Here is an 11892-nt window from a genome sequence, read left to right as displayed (position 1 = left end):
ATTCATGGTAGATGGAGTAGAGGTGGTTAGTTGACCAGTAGGACTCTATGGTAGATGGGAGTAGAGGTGGTTAGTTGACCAGTAGGAACGTTCTATGGTAGATGGGAAGAGGTGGTTAGTTGACAGAGGAACGTTCTATGGTAGATGGGAGTAGAGGTGGTTAGTTGACCAGTAGGAACGTTCTAGTGTAGATGGGAGTAGAGGTGGTTAGTTTGACCAGTAGGAAGTTCTATGGTAGATGGGAGTAGAGGTGGTTAGTTGACCAGTAGGACGTTCTATGGTAGATGGGAGTAGAGGTGGTTAGTTGACCAGTAGGAACGTTTATGGTAGATGGAGTAGAGGTGGTTGTTGACCAGTAGGAACGTTTTTATGGTAAGATGGGAGTAGAGGTGGTTAGTTGACCAGTAGGAACGTTCTATGGTAGATGGAGTAGAGGTGGTTAGTTGACCAGTAGGAACGTTCTATGGTAGATGGGAGTAGAGGTGGTTAGTTGACCAGTAGGACATTCTATGGTAGATGGGAGTAGAGTGGTTAGTTGACCAGTAGAATTCTATGGAGATGGGAGTAGAGGTGGTTAGTTGCCAGTAGGAACGTTCTATGTAGATGGGAGTAGAGGTGGTTAGTTGACCAGTAGGAACGTCTATGGTAGATGGGAGTAGAGGTGGTTAGTTGACCAGTAGGAACGTCTTATGGTAGATGGGAGTAGAGGTGGTTAGTTGAACCAGTAGGAACGTTCTATGGTAGAGGAGTAGAGTGGTTAGTTGACCAGTAGGAACTTTCTATGGTAGATGGGAGTAGAGGTGGTTAGTTGGCCAGTAGGAACGTTCTATGGTAGATGGAGTAGAGGTGTTAGTTGACCCAGTAGGAACCGTCTATGGTAGATGGGAAGTAGAGGTGGTTAGTTGACCAGTAGGAACGTTATGGTAGATGGGAAGTGGTTAGTTACAGTAGGAAGCGTTGATGGTAGATGGGAGTAGAGGTGGTTAGTTGACCAGTTCAGGACGTTCTATGTAGATGGGAAGTAGAGGTGGTTAGTTGACCAGTAGGAACGTTCATGGTAGATGGGAGTAGAGGTGTTAGTTGGCCAGTAGGAACGTTCTATTGAAGTAGATGGGTAAGTAGAGCAGTGGTTAGTTGGCCAGTGAGGAACGTTCTATTGGTAGATGGGAGTAGAGGGCTTTGGTTGGCATAGTGAACCGAGTAGGAAGCGTTCTATGGTAGATGGGAGTAGAGGTTGGTTAGTTGACCAGTAGGTGACGTTCTATGGTAGATGGGAGTAGAGGTGGTTAGTTGACCAGTAGGAACGTTCTATGGTAAACGGGAGTAGAGGTGGTTAAGTAGAGTTATAGGATTTTAATGAGTGGTAGACGGAGGCACAGAGTGAACAGCAGCTAACCTAAATAATGTGACCCAGTATAATGGATGTCACCCTATTCCCTATCTAGTGCACTACTTTAGAAACTAGGAGTGGAACATTTGTACAAAGAATCCAATCTATGCATTTAAATACATGATGTTTTACTAACAGATGCTTCTTGACATGAATGCAAACTGATAGACATTCTGATTATGAACACATAACTAGACCAAGTAATACAAGGCGAAACAGCCGATTATAACACATAACTAGACCAGAATACAACGCTAGAATACCAGCCGGATTATGAACAAATAACTAGACCAGCAATACAACGCTAGAAACCAGCCTGATTATGAACACATAACTAGACCAGTAATACAAGGCTAGAATACCAGCCTGATTATGAACACATAACTAGACCAGTAATACAAGGCTAGAATACCAGCCGGATTATGAACACATAAACAGACGCAGTAATACAAGGCTAGAAATACCAGCCTGATTATGAAACACATAACTAGACCAGTAATACAAGGCTAGAATACCAGCCCTGATTATGAACACATAACTAGACCAGTAATACAAGGCTAGAATACCAGCTGGATTATGAACACATAAACTAGACCAGTAATACAGGCTAGAATACCAAGCTGGATAATGAACACATAGACTAGACCAGTAATACAAGGCTAGAAATACCAGCCTGATTCCTATTGAATTGTCTCTGTCAGCAACTAATTTCATGACATGAACTTTTTTCCCCACAGTTTAAACCTATTTCGTCAAATAAAAATATGTCAATTAATATTCTCTTTGGTTCGGACTGTGCGCTGCATAAATATAGTAATCATCAATTACAGCTAGATGTAGTAAACATGCCATATTCAAGAAGAAAATATACTACTTGAAGAGAATACCTAGACACTGTGTTGGTCTTACATATTTTATAAGATAATGTTGTTTACATATTTCGCTGAACTCATCTCATATGGTATATGATGTATCATATTGCTACTGTATTTTAGTCTTGCACTCCGACATTGCTCGTTCCTAATATTTTATATATTCTTAATTCCCATTTCTTTTACTTTTAAAATGGTGTGTGATCGTTGTGAAATGTTAGATATTATGTCCAACTGTTGGCATCAGGCATTTCAACTACTAACCGCAATAACATCAGCTATACATGTGTATGCTGACACAATAAAATGTGATTTGACTTGACTGAGATTGTTTGTCGAACACTAACATGCGGGACTATTCAGTCTTCCAATTCCTGTTTATCTTGAATCATGTAAAATCTGAAAGGATATCGGAAGGGCTAATGTGTATGTTGATACTGTTACTAATTCTATTTTCAAAGTCCATAACAGTAAAAAAACAGAAATACTTTATATTGCTTCTGCCTATGTTTTCTAATGAGGAAAGAATGTGGCATTGTGAACTAATAGTGTATTTCTGAATCTTGAGAAATGGAATGAAGTCCCTGGGACGACTAGTAAAACTGTAGCCACTTGAACGGACACTCTCAGCGATGTTTTAAAAAGACGTCTGTAACTATGTACGCTCAATTTATCCAAGAGAGTTCAAAATGTTTAAGATGACAAACTTCTATATATTTCACCACGGTCACCGTTAGCCAACTGCATCCTCTGGCAATGGTAGTGTTTCCACATTCAGTCAGAGAGTTACGAATACACTCAGTGATAAATTCAGTCAGAGTTACGAAAACTCCAGTGATAAATTCAGTCAGAGTTACGAATAACTCAGTGATAAATTCAGTCCAGAGAGTTACGATAACTCAGTGATAAACTTCAGTCAGAGAGTCCTGATACTTTCAGTGATAAATTCACGTCTGAGTTTACGATAACCAGTGATAAATCAGTCTGAGTTAACCGATAACTTTCAGTGATAAATTCAGTCAGAGAGTTACGATAACTCGTGATAATTTCCAGTCAGAGAGTTTACCGATAACTCCGTGATAAATTCAGTCAGAGCTTTACGATAACTCACGTGATGTAAATTCAGTCAGAGTTACGATAACTCAGTTGATAAATTCAGTCAGAGTTACGCATAACTGGTGATAAAATTCAGTCAGAGTTACGATAACTCAGTGATAAATTCAGTCAGGGAGTACGATAACCTCCAGTGAATAAATCTTTCAGTCAGAGAGTTACCGATAACTCAGTGATAAATTCAGTCGGGGACTGATAACCAGTGATAAATTCAGTTCAGAGAGGTTACGAATAATCATGATAAATCATGTCAGAGAGTACGATAACTCAGTGATAAATTTCAGTCAGAGTTACGATAAACTCGTGATAAATTCAGTCAGGGAGTTACGATTAACTCAGTGCTAAATTCAGTCAGAGAGTTATCGATAAACTCAGTGATAAATTTCAGTCAGAGAGTTTACGATAACCAGTGATAAATTCAGTCAGGGAAGCGTCACGATAAACTCAGTGAATAAATTCAGTCAGGGAGGTAAGATAAATCTCAGTGATAAATTCAGTCAAGGGAGGTACGATAACTCAGTGATAAATTCAGTCCAGAGAGTTACGAATAATCAGGATAAATTCAGTCAGAGAGTTACCGATAACTCAGTGATAAATTCGAGTCAGAGAGTTACGATAACTCAGTGATAAAATTCAGTCAGAGATCTGTTACGATAACTTCAGTGATAAATCAGTCAGAGAGTTACGATAACCTCAGTGATAATCAGAGAGGTACGATAACTCAGTGATAAATCAGAGAGGTACGATAACTCAGTGATAAATTAGTCAGGGAGGTACGATAACTAGTGATAAATTCAGTCAGAGAGTTACGATAACTCAGTGATAAATTCAGGTCAGAGAGTTACGATAACGTCAGTGATAAATTCAGTTCAGAGTAGTTTACGATAACTCAGTGATAAATTCAGTCAGGGGGGTAATACTCAAGTGATGAAAATTCAGTCAGAGAGTTAACGATAACTCAGTGATAAATTCAGTCAGAGAGTTCGATAACTCAGTGATAAATTCAGTCAGAGAGTTACGATAACTTCAGTGATAAAATTCAGTCAGGGAGGTACGATAATCAGTGAATACATCAGTCAGAGAGTTACCGATAACTCATGAATAAATTCAGTCAGGGATGGTACGAAACTCAGTGATAAATTCAGCTCAGAGAGTTACGATAACTCAGTGATAAATTCAGTCCGAGAGTTACATAACTCCAGTGATAATCCAGTCAGAGAGTTACGATATAATCAGTGATAAATTCAGTCAGAGAGTTACGATAACTCAGTGATAAATTCAGGTCAGAGAGTTTACGATAAATCAGTGATAATTCAGTCGAGAGTTAACGATAACTCAGTGATAAATTCAGAGGAGTTACGATAAACTCAGTGAATAATTTCAGTCAGAGAGTTCGATAACTCAAGTGACCCAAATCAGTCAGAAGTTACGATAACTCCAGTGATAATTCAGCTCAAGAGTTAACGATAACTGAGTGATAAATTCAGTCAGAGTTACATAACCTCAGTGATAAATTCAGTCAGAGAGCTTAGCGATAACTCAGTGATAAATTCAGTCCAGAGAGTTATCGATATACTCAGTGATAAATTTCAGTCAGAGAGTTCGAGTAACTCAGTGATTAATTTCAGTCACGAAGTTCGATAACTCAGTGATAAATTTCCAGTCCAGAGAGCTTACGATATACTCACGCTAACTCAGTGATAAATTCAGTCAGGAGTTACGCCCATAACTTCAGATGATAACTCAGTGATAATATCAGTCAGAGAGTTATGAAAACTCAGTCATCTTTAAAACAAAACAAAAAAACATGCGAGGTAGCAAAGCGGTGCATCACATCATATCCTAATCACAATGCTAAGCTGACCTGCCCACAGACTGACTGTCAGACAAAGTGAACGAATAATGTGTCCCATAATATAGAACCCTATGGGCCCGTCACAAGTAGTGCACCTAAATATGGTAGGGCCAAATAGGGTTCCAACTTTTGGGGGAAACGTTTAAAAATGTTCTTAACAAAGCTGTTGTTCCTCTACGTGTTAGGTTATTTGATGCTGCCTGTCCTGTCCATTGGCATGGTGAAGCATCGAAACAGATCTGAATGCACAAATCTTAACTTAAGCTATTTACAGCAATCGGATTCAATTGTCAAACCTCACCTATCGCAATGGACCAAGGGAGCCATAATTCTATCTAGAACACTGTGCTTCATACATCCACGATGTTTGGGAAAACCTACCGTTGTCAAACATTACATTGGTACTAAAGAGAGAGGGAGGGAGCGGAGCTAACCTGGTGGGAGGGGGTCGTAGACCAAGAATACACATCAGAGCATTCTCAGGTGCTTAAATACATACACATAGTAGGAAATATGTACAAAATTTGAAGAAAAAAAAACGTTTAAAAACAGACAGGTAAAATAAAAATCAAAGACACACAAATGGAAGTCATAAAATTTGAAGAAACTGAAGAGGAAAAAAAATGAAATAAAATCACAATGAATAATATTAAGACATTTCTGTGTAAGACATGTCAGCGCTCAGACACTATTAATCTAAGTGAGAAATATAAATGCCTTCTGTCGTGAATAAGGCTCAGCTGGGAACACACTACTCCAGACAGCTGATAGGCTTCTCAGTCAGGATCAGTAGGGAAGGGAGAGGAGGGAAAGCGAGGAAGAGGAGGGAGGGAGTGGAGGAGAGAGGAAAGAGGAGGGAGGGAGAGAGGGAGTGGGGGAGAGGATGACGGAAGATGGAGAGGAGGAAGGGAGGGGAGGGAGAGGAGGAGGGGGGGAAAAAAGGGAAGAGGGAGTGGGGGAAGAGAAATGGAGAGGGGACTACCTCCTATGAGACTGAGTAAGTGGGTGCATCCGGTTTAACCTCACCCTGAGAGCGGGTGGGCCAAATTCACACATTGAGAGAACCATTTAATTGGTTACTAAAGTGAATCTCCACCCAACCGGTTCACCGGGCGAGCTAAAAGCAAGAATGGGGGTAGAGGGTATATGAGGGGGTAAGAGGTGGGGTAAGGTAAAGGTTGGGGGTACAGGGTATAGTGAGGGGGTAAAGGTGAGGGGTTACAGGGTAAAGGTGGGGGGTACAAGGGTAAAGTGAGGGGGTAGAGGTGGGGGTACAGGGTATATGAGGGGGTAGAGGTGGGGTACAGGGTATATGAGGGGGGTAGAGGTGGGGTTTACAGGGTATATGGCGGGGGTAGAGGGTGTAGTGGTAATGTGGGCGGGGCTAGATGTGTCGTGACAGCACTGCATCTTTTGTTTGTTCCAGTGGGGCTGCAACCTGGAATGTTGACCACATTGTTGCTAGGAGAACATGTCGCTCTCCTGAGCGCTCCTGACATCTGCCTTCTGAGAGACATACCGATACGATTCTGATGGAAGGGGAGAGGGAGAAAGAAAGGGGAGGGAACAAAAGATTTGGATATGACATCTGTCTTGCCGAAGATAGCAGATGAAAAATCACACAGGTGTGACAGAAAAAAAAAAAACAATGACACACCACACGCTGTCGAATGGCCTGGAAAGCCGTTTCAACGTTGTGGAATCCAGGGCCTGACGTCTCGAGGAAAGACAAACGATTTTCTCTGAGGGAACAAAAACAACGTAAGAAACATAAGTTAGAGACTGTACAGTTATAGAAACATTAGAGACTACCAGTTATGAACAGAGACTGTTACCAGTTATGGCACAAGACTGTACCAAGTTATGAACAGAGATGGTACCAGTTATGGAAACAAGAGACTGTACAAGTTAATGGAACAGAGACTTGTACCATTAGGAACAGAGACTGTACCAGTTATGGAACAGAGACTGTCAGTTATGGGACATAGAGCTACCAGTTTAGGAAAACAAGAGACTGGACCAGGCGTACAGTTCAGGAACATTCATCAGGAATGGATGCCAAGCATAAATAGAGTGCACATTAAAACATACATTTTTGTGAGACCAGCAGCATCATAAATGAAGGAAAAGTAAGAAAACAGAAGAACCAGCTCGTTCAGCGTCTGACACTAGTTCAAGGAAAGGCGAGGCGTCTCTAAACTCGAACGCCCGGGGCCTCGTTCGGTGGGCACGGCCCGCGAGGTGGCGCAGGTCGCTCTTGTTTGCCACCAGCATGATGAGATGTTGGTGTCTGCAGGTCCTCGTCAGCTCTTTCAACGCACCGCTCCACATTTTCATAGTCAGGTGCTTGGCGATGTCATAGACCAACAGGGCCCCCACCGCGCCCTGTAGTACCTGCACCATGAATCATCAATCAGTGGACAAAGAGGCATGGTCAATTTTATCATAAAAGCCCAGCGCACCATTATAGCCTTTTCACAACAGGGCACAATGAGTTTACAGTACCGGTCAGATCCTCAAATGAGCTTTACAGTACCCGGTCTAGACGCCATCAGAGAGCTTTAACAGTACCCCGGTCTAGACCCTCAATGAGCTTTACAGTACCCGGTTAGATCCCTCAATGAGTCTTTTACAGTACCACCGGTCTAGACCCTCAATGAGCTTACAAGTACCACCGGTCTATGATTAACTCAGAGACTTTAGCAGTACCCGCCCGTCTATACCCTCAATGAGCTACAGTAACCGCCGTCTAGACCCCATAGCTTGTAACAGTCCCCGGTCTACGATCTCAGAAGCCAGCAACAGCCACAGTGGCAGAAAACTCCTATCCTCCTACTTCTCTATCCCTAGGCACACGATAAGTACTGTGTCTGACTGGACTCCTATCCACTAGGACATGAACGATAGTCTGTGTCTGACTGGGTTCCTACTGGTCAACTAACCACCTCTACTCCCATCTACCATAGAATGTATCTACTTACCGGCCAACCACCCTCTATATAGCTCCAGCTATCACCAGACAAACCTGCATCAAATACTTCTAAATACATGAGCTGATTCTGTTTGCCTTGTTCAATGGGACCAACAGAATAGTCCCAAAAGTGCAAACCCACCAAGCTAAATCACGCGCACCTCAAAATACTTGGAAATACTTTAAAATTATTTCCCAGTCTTTTCTSAAATATGAAGTATTTAAAAGTATTTTTTAGACACAGTTATGTACTTTTTGCCCATATCTGGTCTGGCTCATATCACGTTGTCCAGTGTTATCACAGTCCGTCACATTAAAGCCTGTTTACACCAAGCTGCCTCTTACTTCAACACATGGCTTTCTACTTCATTAATATAGTCCCAACATTATTATTATGCCTTACGTATGTAGATAGGTCATTATTATTATTAGTAGTAGTAGTAGTAGTATATATCTGTTCTGCTGAGGTCTGCTTGTTCCATATTAAAACCCCTTCATGTATATCCTCTCTCTCTATAAGCCACCTGCTTTAGGCAGAGGAACAGTGATGAGTGTAAACGGTGAGGCTAACTAAGGATAGAACCGTCAGATGTCACGGTGTAAACGGTGAGGCTAACTAAGGATAGACCCGTTAGATGTCACGGTGTAAACGGTGAGGCTAACTAAGGATAGACCCGTTAGATGTCACGGTCGGGCTCCATTTCAGTTCAGACAATCCAGAAAGTAAACTGAAATGTATTTCCTGGTTTGACTGCATTAAAATGGACTTGAAACCCAACCATGAGAGGTGTAATGTAACCTGCTGATCCCCACCTAGATGCTGCAGCTAGATGCCATGCTTAACACGTCCATAGAGGCTCTAATGTAGTGATATTACTATAGCCTGGTCCCAGATCTGCCTCTCTTATTACGTATACTGCCTGGGCCGCCCAGATCTGCCTCTATATGATACTATAGCCTGCTCAGATGTGCTCTAATGTAGTTGATATTACTATAGCCGGTCCCAGATCTTCCTATATTACTATAGCTGGGTCCCAGATCTGCCTCTAATTATATAGCCTGGTCCTGCAGATCTGCCTCTTTTACTATAGGCGCTGGTCCCAATCTGCCTCTATTATGATATACTATAGCCTGGTCCTCAGATCTGCTCTCTAATTACTATAGCCGGTCAGATCTGCCTCTTATTACTATAGCCTGGTCCCCGATCTGCTCTAATTCTATAGCTGGTCCAGACTCGCCTCTTTATACTATAAGCTGGTCTCAGATCTGCCTCTAATTATATGCCCTGGTCCCAGATCTCGCCTTAATGTATGATATTACTCTCCTGGTCCCAGATCTGCCTTAATGTTATAGCCTGATATTATCTATAGGCCTGGTCCCAGATCTGCCTCTAATTAGTGATATTACTATAGCCTGGTCCCAGATCGCCTCTATGAATCACTATGCCTGGCCTCAGATCTGCCTCTAATCGTAGTGATATTACTATAGCCTGGGTTTCCAGATCCTGTTTTTGTGTTTTGCCGCAGGTTCCATTGTCAAAGCCAAAACCCACTGTTTTAACATGACACAGTTCCACATGGAGTTGGAAGAGAGCATAAACAGACTGGCACCAGGCTAATATTACTACCACCAAGCCTAAAATGACATTTCTGAATTCAAATGACATTCCTGTGGCACTAATGTCACTCCATATCCTGTATACGGGTGGGATGTTTACGTACAAAACCGATGCCGGGGTCGGGGTGAATTCCAGTCAATTCAGGAAGTTCAAATTCTCTTTTTCAATGAATTTTTGTGAATGTTTTACTTTTCCGAAATTGAAATGGAAATTGACCAACCCTGGCGCGGCATACCGAGAGGCAGGAAACTGACAGGGGTTGGCTTAGAATCATAGGATTATTGACAACCATGTAAACTATATTTAGTCTCTAAATGTTTATTGAAACATAAATCAGTTTACATCATTGTTGTAACGTTGCCAGCACCAACATCTATAGTTCCACCGCTCTATCACTGATGTAGGACGGAGGTTCCTGCTAAATCACATTACAATATTTCAGATGTAAGCCTGGTTAAACCAGACTCGAGTGCTGCGCTCACACATTGAGAACAACAGTGATGTAGCTAAATCAGTTGTGATTCCAGGCTAATTCAGAGTGTTTCTGTTGAACTCCTACTGTAGCTGTATCTGTGTGTGATGGTGGTATTGAACATGGAAATATAGCGCTTGAGCCCCGTGTGTGTTGTGCGTGTGTGTTATAGAAGCAAAGGTAGGTAGCTATTGAGTGTGTGAGTCCATCTGACAGTACGCAATGGCGTTATCTAACAGACGGTACTGTCAGCCTGTCAACACACAACTAGGGCACCTTCCCTATCTAGTGCACTACTGTTGACCAGGGCCCATAGGGATCTGGTCAAAAGTAGTGCACTAGATAGGGTATATAGGATACCATTCGAACTAGCAGTCTATGGAAGTGTAGAGAAGTGATTGTTTTTGTCCTTGTTTGAAAAATGATTTCAAGCCTTCTCATATACCCCATTGTTTTTTAATGAACTGTGTCTTTGGTTCATGATTGTTGTCGAACTATAATGACATGCTGTCACTATAACTGATTGTATTCCATTGTAAAACATTTGAAAGTCAACGATGTAATTTCAATGCATTTGGAGGATTATTGTGTGGGGTAGTCGAAACGGACCTTTTATGTTTTGTACAGTTGATAATTGTATAATTGTGTTTTTGTTTAATCTTAAGTTATCAATTCATTAATAAAGCGCACCAGTCATAAACATTTCAACTCTCTTAGTTGGTATTTGCATACAAGGCAGAATAACATTTAATTGGTAACAATTATACATTTATGGTAAACATTATCGGACATTATTGGTACATAGGACATTTAATTGGTAACATAGACATAATGTATCGGACAGTATTTTCTGACAAGGAATACATGGCGAGCAGCACGGTTGGGATCAATTACACTGAAATTCCAATTTTCTTCAATGCTTTTCATTTAGGAAAATGTGAAATTGGAAAAAATAGCAGCGAGCAGCAATGAACGGGGTTGACAGGATGACAGAAAGGACACAAGATCAGTTAGATAACAAAGCAAGCACTCAATCATTAGGAACGATCTTCCTTTATGTGCAATCAGTGAAAGCATTACCATGTTTATCACCATACCACACGGATGATGCAAGTGAAGTTTAGTCTAGTAATGTAGGTTGTTATTTTGAATGCAGCAGGTAATCATTCTTAAAGCCAATTCTTTCATGTATTGAGTGTTATATATGCTGACTGCGCAAGCCACATAAAAAGGCAACAATATGTGATAATAAAGAAATACTAATCAAGATATTTCATATTGTTAATCTTCATAATTTAAATCTACATTCATTGCATGAAACAAAGTCCACTTGATCAATAGGATTTTGCTCTAGATCCCATGGTGCCACTGGTGCCAATTGAACATCTATAGTGGTGCAATGACATAAAGTTGTGCCAATGGACATAATGAATCCTAGGTGCCAATGACATCTATAGTGGTGCGTCGAATGACATCTATAGTGGGTGCCAATGACATTATAGTGGTGCAATGGACATCTATAGTGGTGCCAGATTGACATACTATAGGTGGTGCCAATGACAATATAGTGGTGCCAATGACACCTCTATAGTGGTGCCAAT

General features: G+C 41.3%; 6 long non-coding RNA genes across 9 annotated transcripts in view; 4 read left to right on the top strand and 2 right to left on the bottom strand.

Annotated features, from left to right (window-relative positions):
- Nucleotides 1–644: 644 nt before the first annotated feature.
- Nucleotides 645–1336, top strand: LOC139026533 (uncharacterized). Of its 2 annotated transcripts, XR_011478356.1 has the most exons (4): nucleotides 645–724; nucleotides 770–823; nucleotides 956–994; nucleotides 1251–1336. It is a non-coding gene; the product is annotated as an uncharacterized lncRNA (long non-coding RNA). The 2 variants fall into 2 exon arrangements; XR_011478357.1 differs by lacking the exon at nucleotides 956–994 and having other exon boundaries at nucleotides 770–815.
- Nucleotides 1272–1824, bottom strand: LOC139026532 (uncharacterized). The gene is made up of 2 exons (XR_011478355.1): nucleotides 1707–1824; nucleotides 1272–1563 (listed from the first exon to the last, which is right to left on the bottom strand). It is a non-coding gene; the product is annotated as an uncharacterized lncRNA (long non-coding RNA).
- Nucleotides 1503–1825, top strand: LOC139026534 (uncharacterized). Its single transcript, XR_011478358.1, has 2 exons — nucleotides 1503–1590; nucleotides 1685–1825. It is a non-coding gene; the product is annotated as an uncharacterized lncRNA (long non-coding RNA).
- Nucleotides 1826–3456: 1631 nt separating this feature from the next.
- Nucleotides 3457–4657, top strand: LOC139026529 (uncharacterized). 3 transcript variants are annotated; one of them, XR_011478350.1, is made up of 3 exons: nucleotides 3457–3493; nucleotides 4323–4404; nucleotides 4612–4657. It is a non-coding gene; the product is annotated as an uncharacterized lncRNA (long non-coding RNA). The 3 variants fall into 3 exon arrangements; XR_011478351.1 differs by lacking the exon at nucleotides 3457–3493 and adding an exon at nucleotides 3686–3698; XR_011478352.1 differs by lacking the exon at nucleotides 3457–3493 and adding an exon at nucleotides 4255–4279 and having other exon boundaries at nucleotides 4315–4404.
- A 4400-nt stretch (nucleotides 4658–9057) lies between these two features.
- The window catches only part of LOC139026530 (uncharacterized), a 9784-nt gene continuing 6949 nt past the window's right edge, over nucleotides 9058–11892 (top strand). Inside the window, exon 1 of the long non-coding RNA XR_011478353.1 lies at nucleotides 9058–9112. This is a non-coding gene — a long non-coding RNA (uncharacterized lncRNA). The remainder of the gene's footprint in view (nucleotides 9113–11892) is intronic.
- Nucleotides 9641–11892, bottom strand: part of LOC139026531 (uncharacterized) — a 9328-nt gene continuing 7076 nt past the window's right edge. Inside the window, exon 3 of the long non-coding RNA XR_011478354.1 lies at nucleotides 9641–9663. This is a non-coding gene — a long non-coding RNA (uncharacterized lncRNA). The remainder of the gene's footprint in view (nucleotides 9664–11892) is intronic.

The sequence above is a fragment of the Salvelinus sp. IW2-2015 genome, unplaced genomic scaffold, assembly GCF_002910315.2.
Source record: "Salvelinus sp. IW2-2015 unplaced genomic scaffold, ASM291031v2 Un_scaffold5033, whole genome shotgun sequence".
In the NCBI taxonomy this organism is placed as follows: Eukaryota; Metazoa; Chordata; class Actinopteri; order Salmoniformes; family Salmonidae; genus Salvelinus; species Salvelinus sp. IW2-2015.
This window is presented reverse-complemented; position numbering and strand designations above follow the sequence as displayed.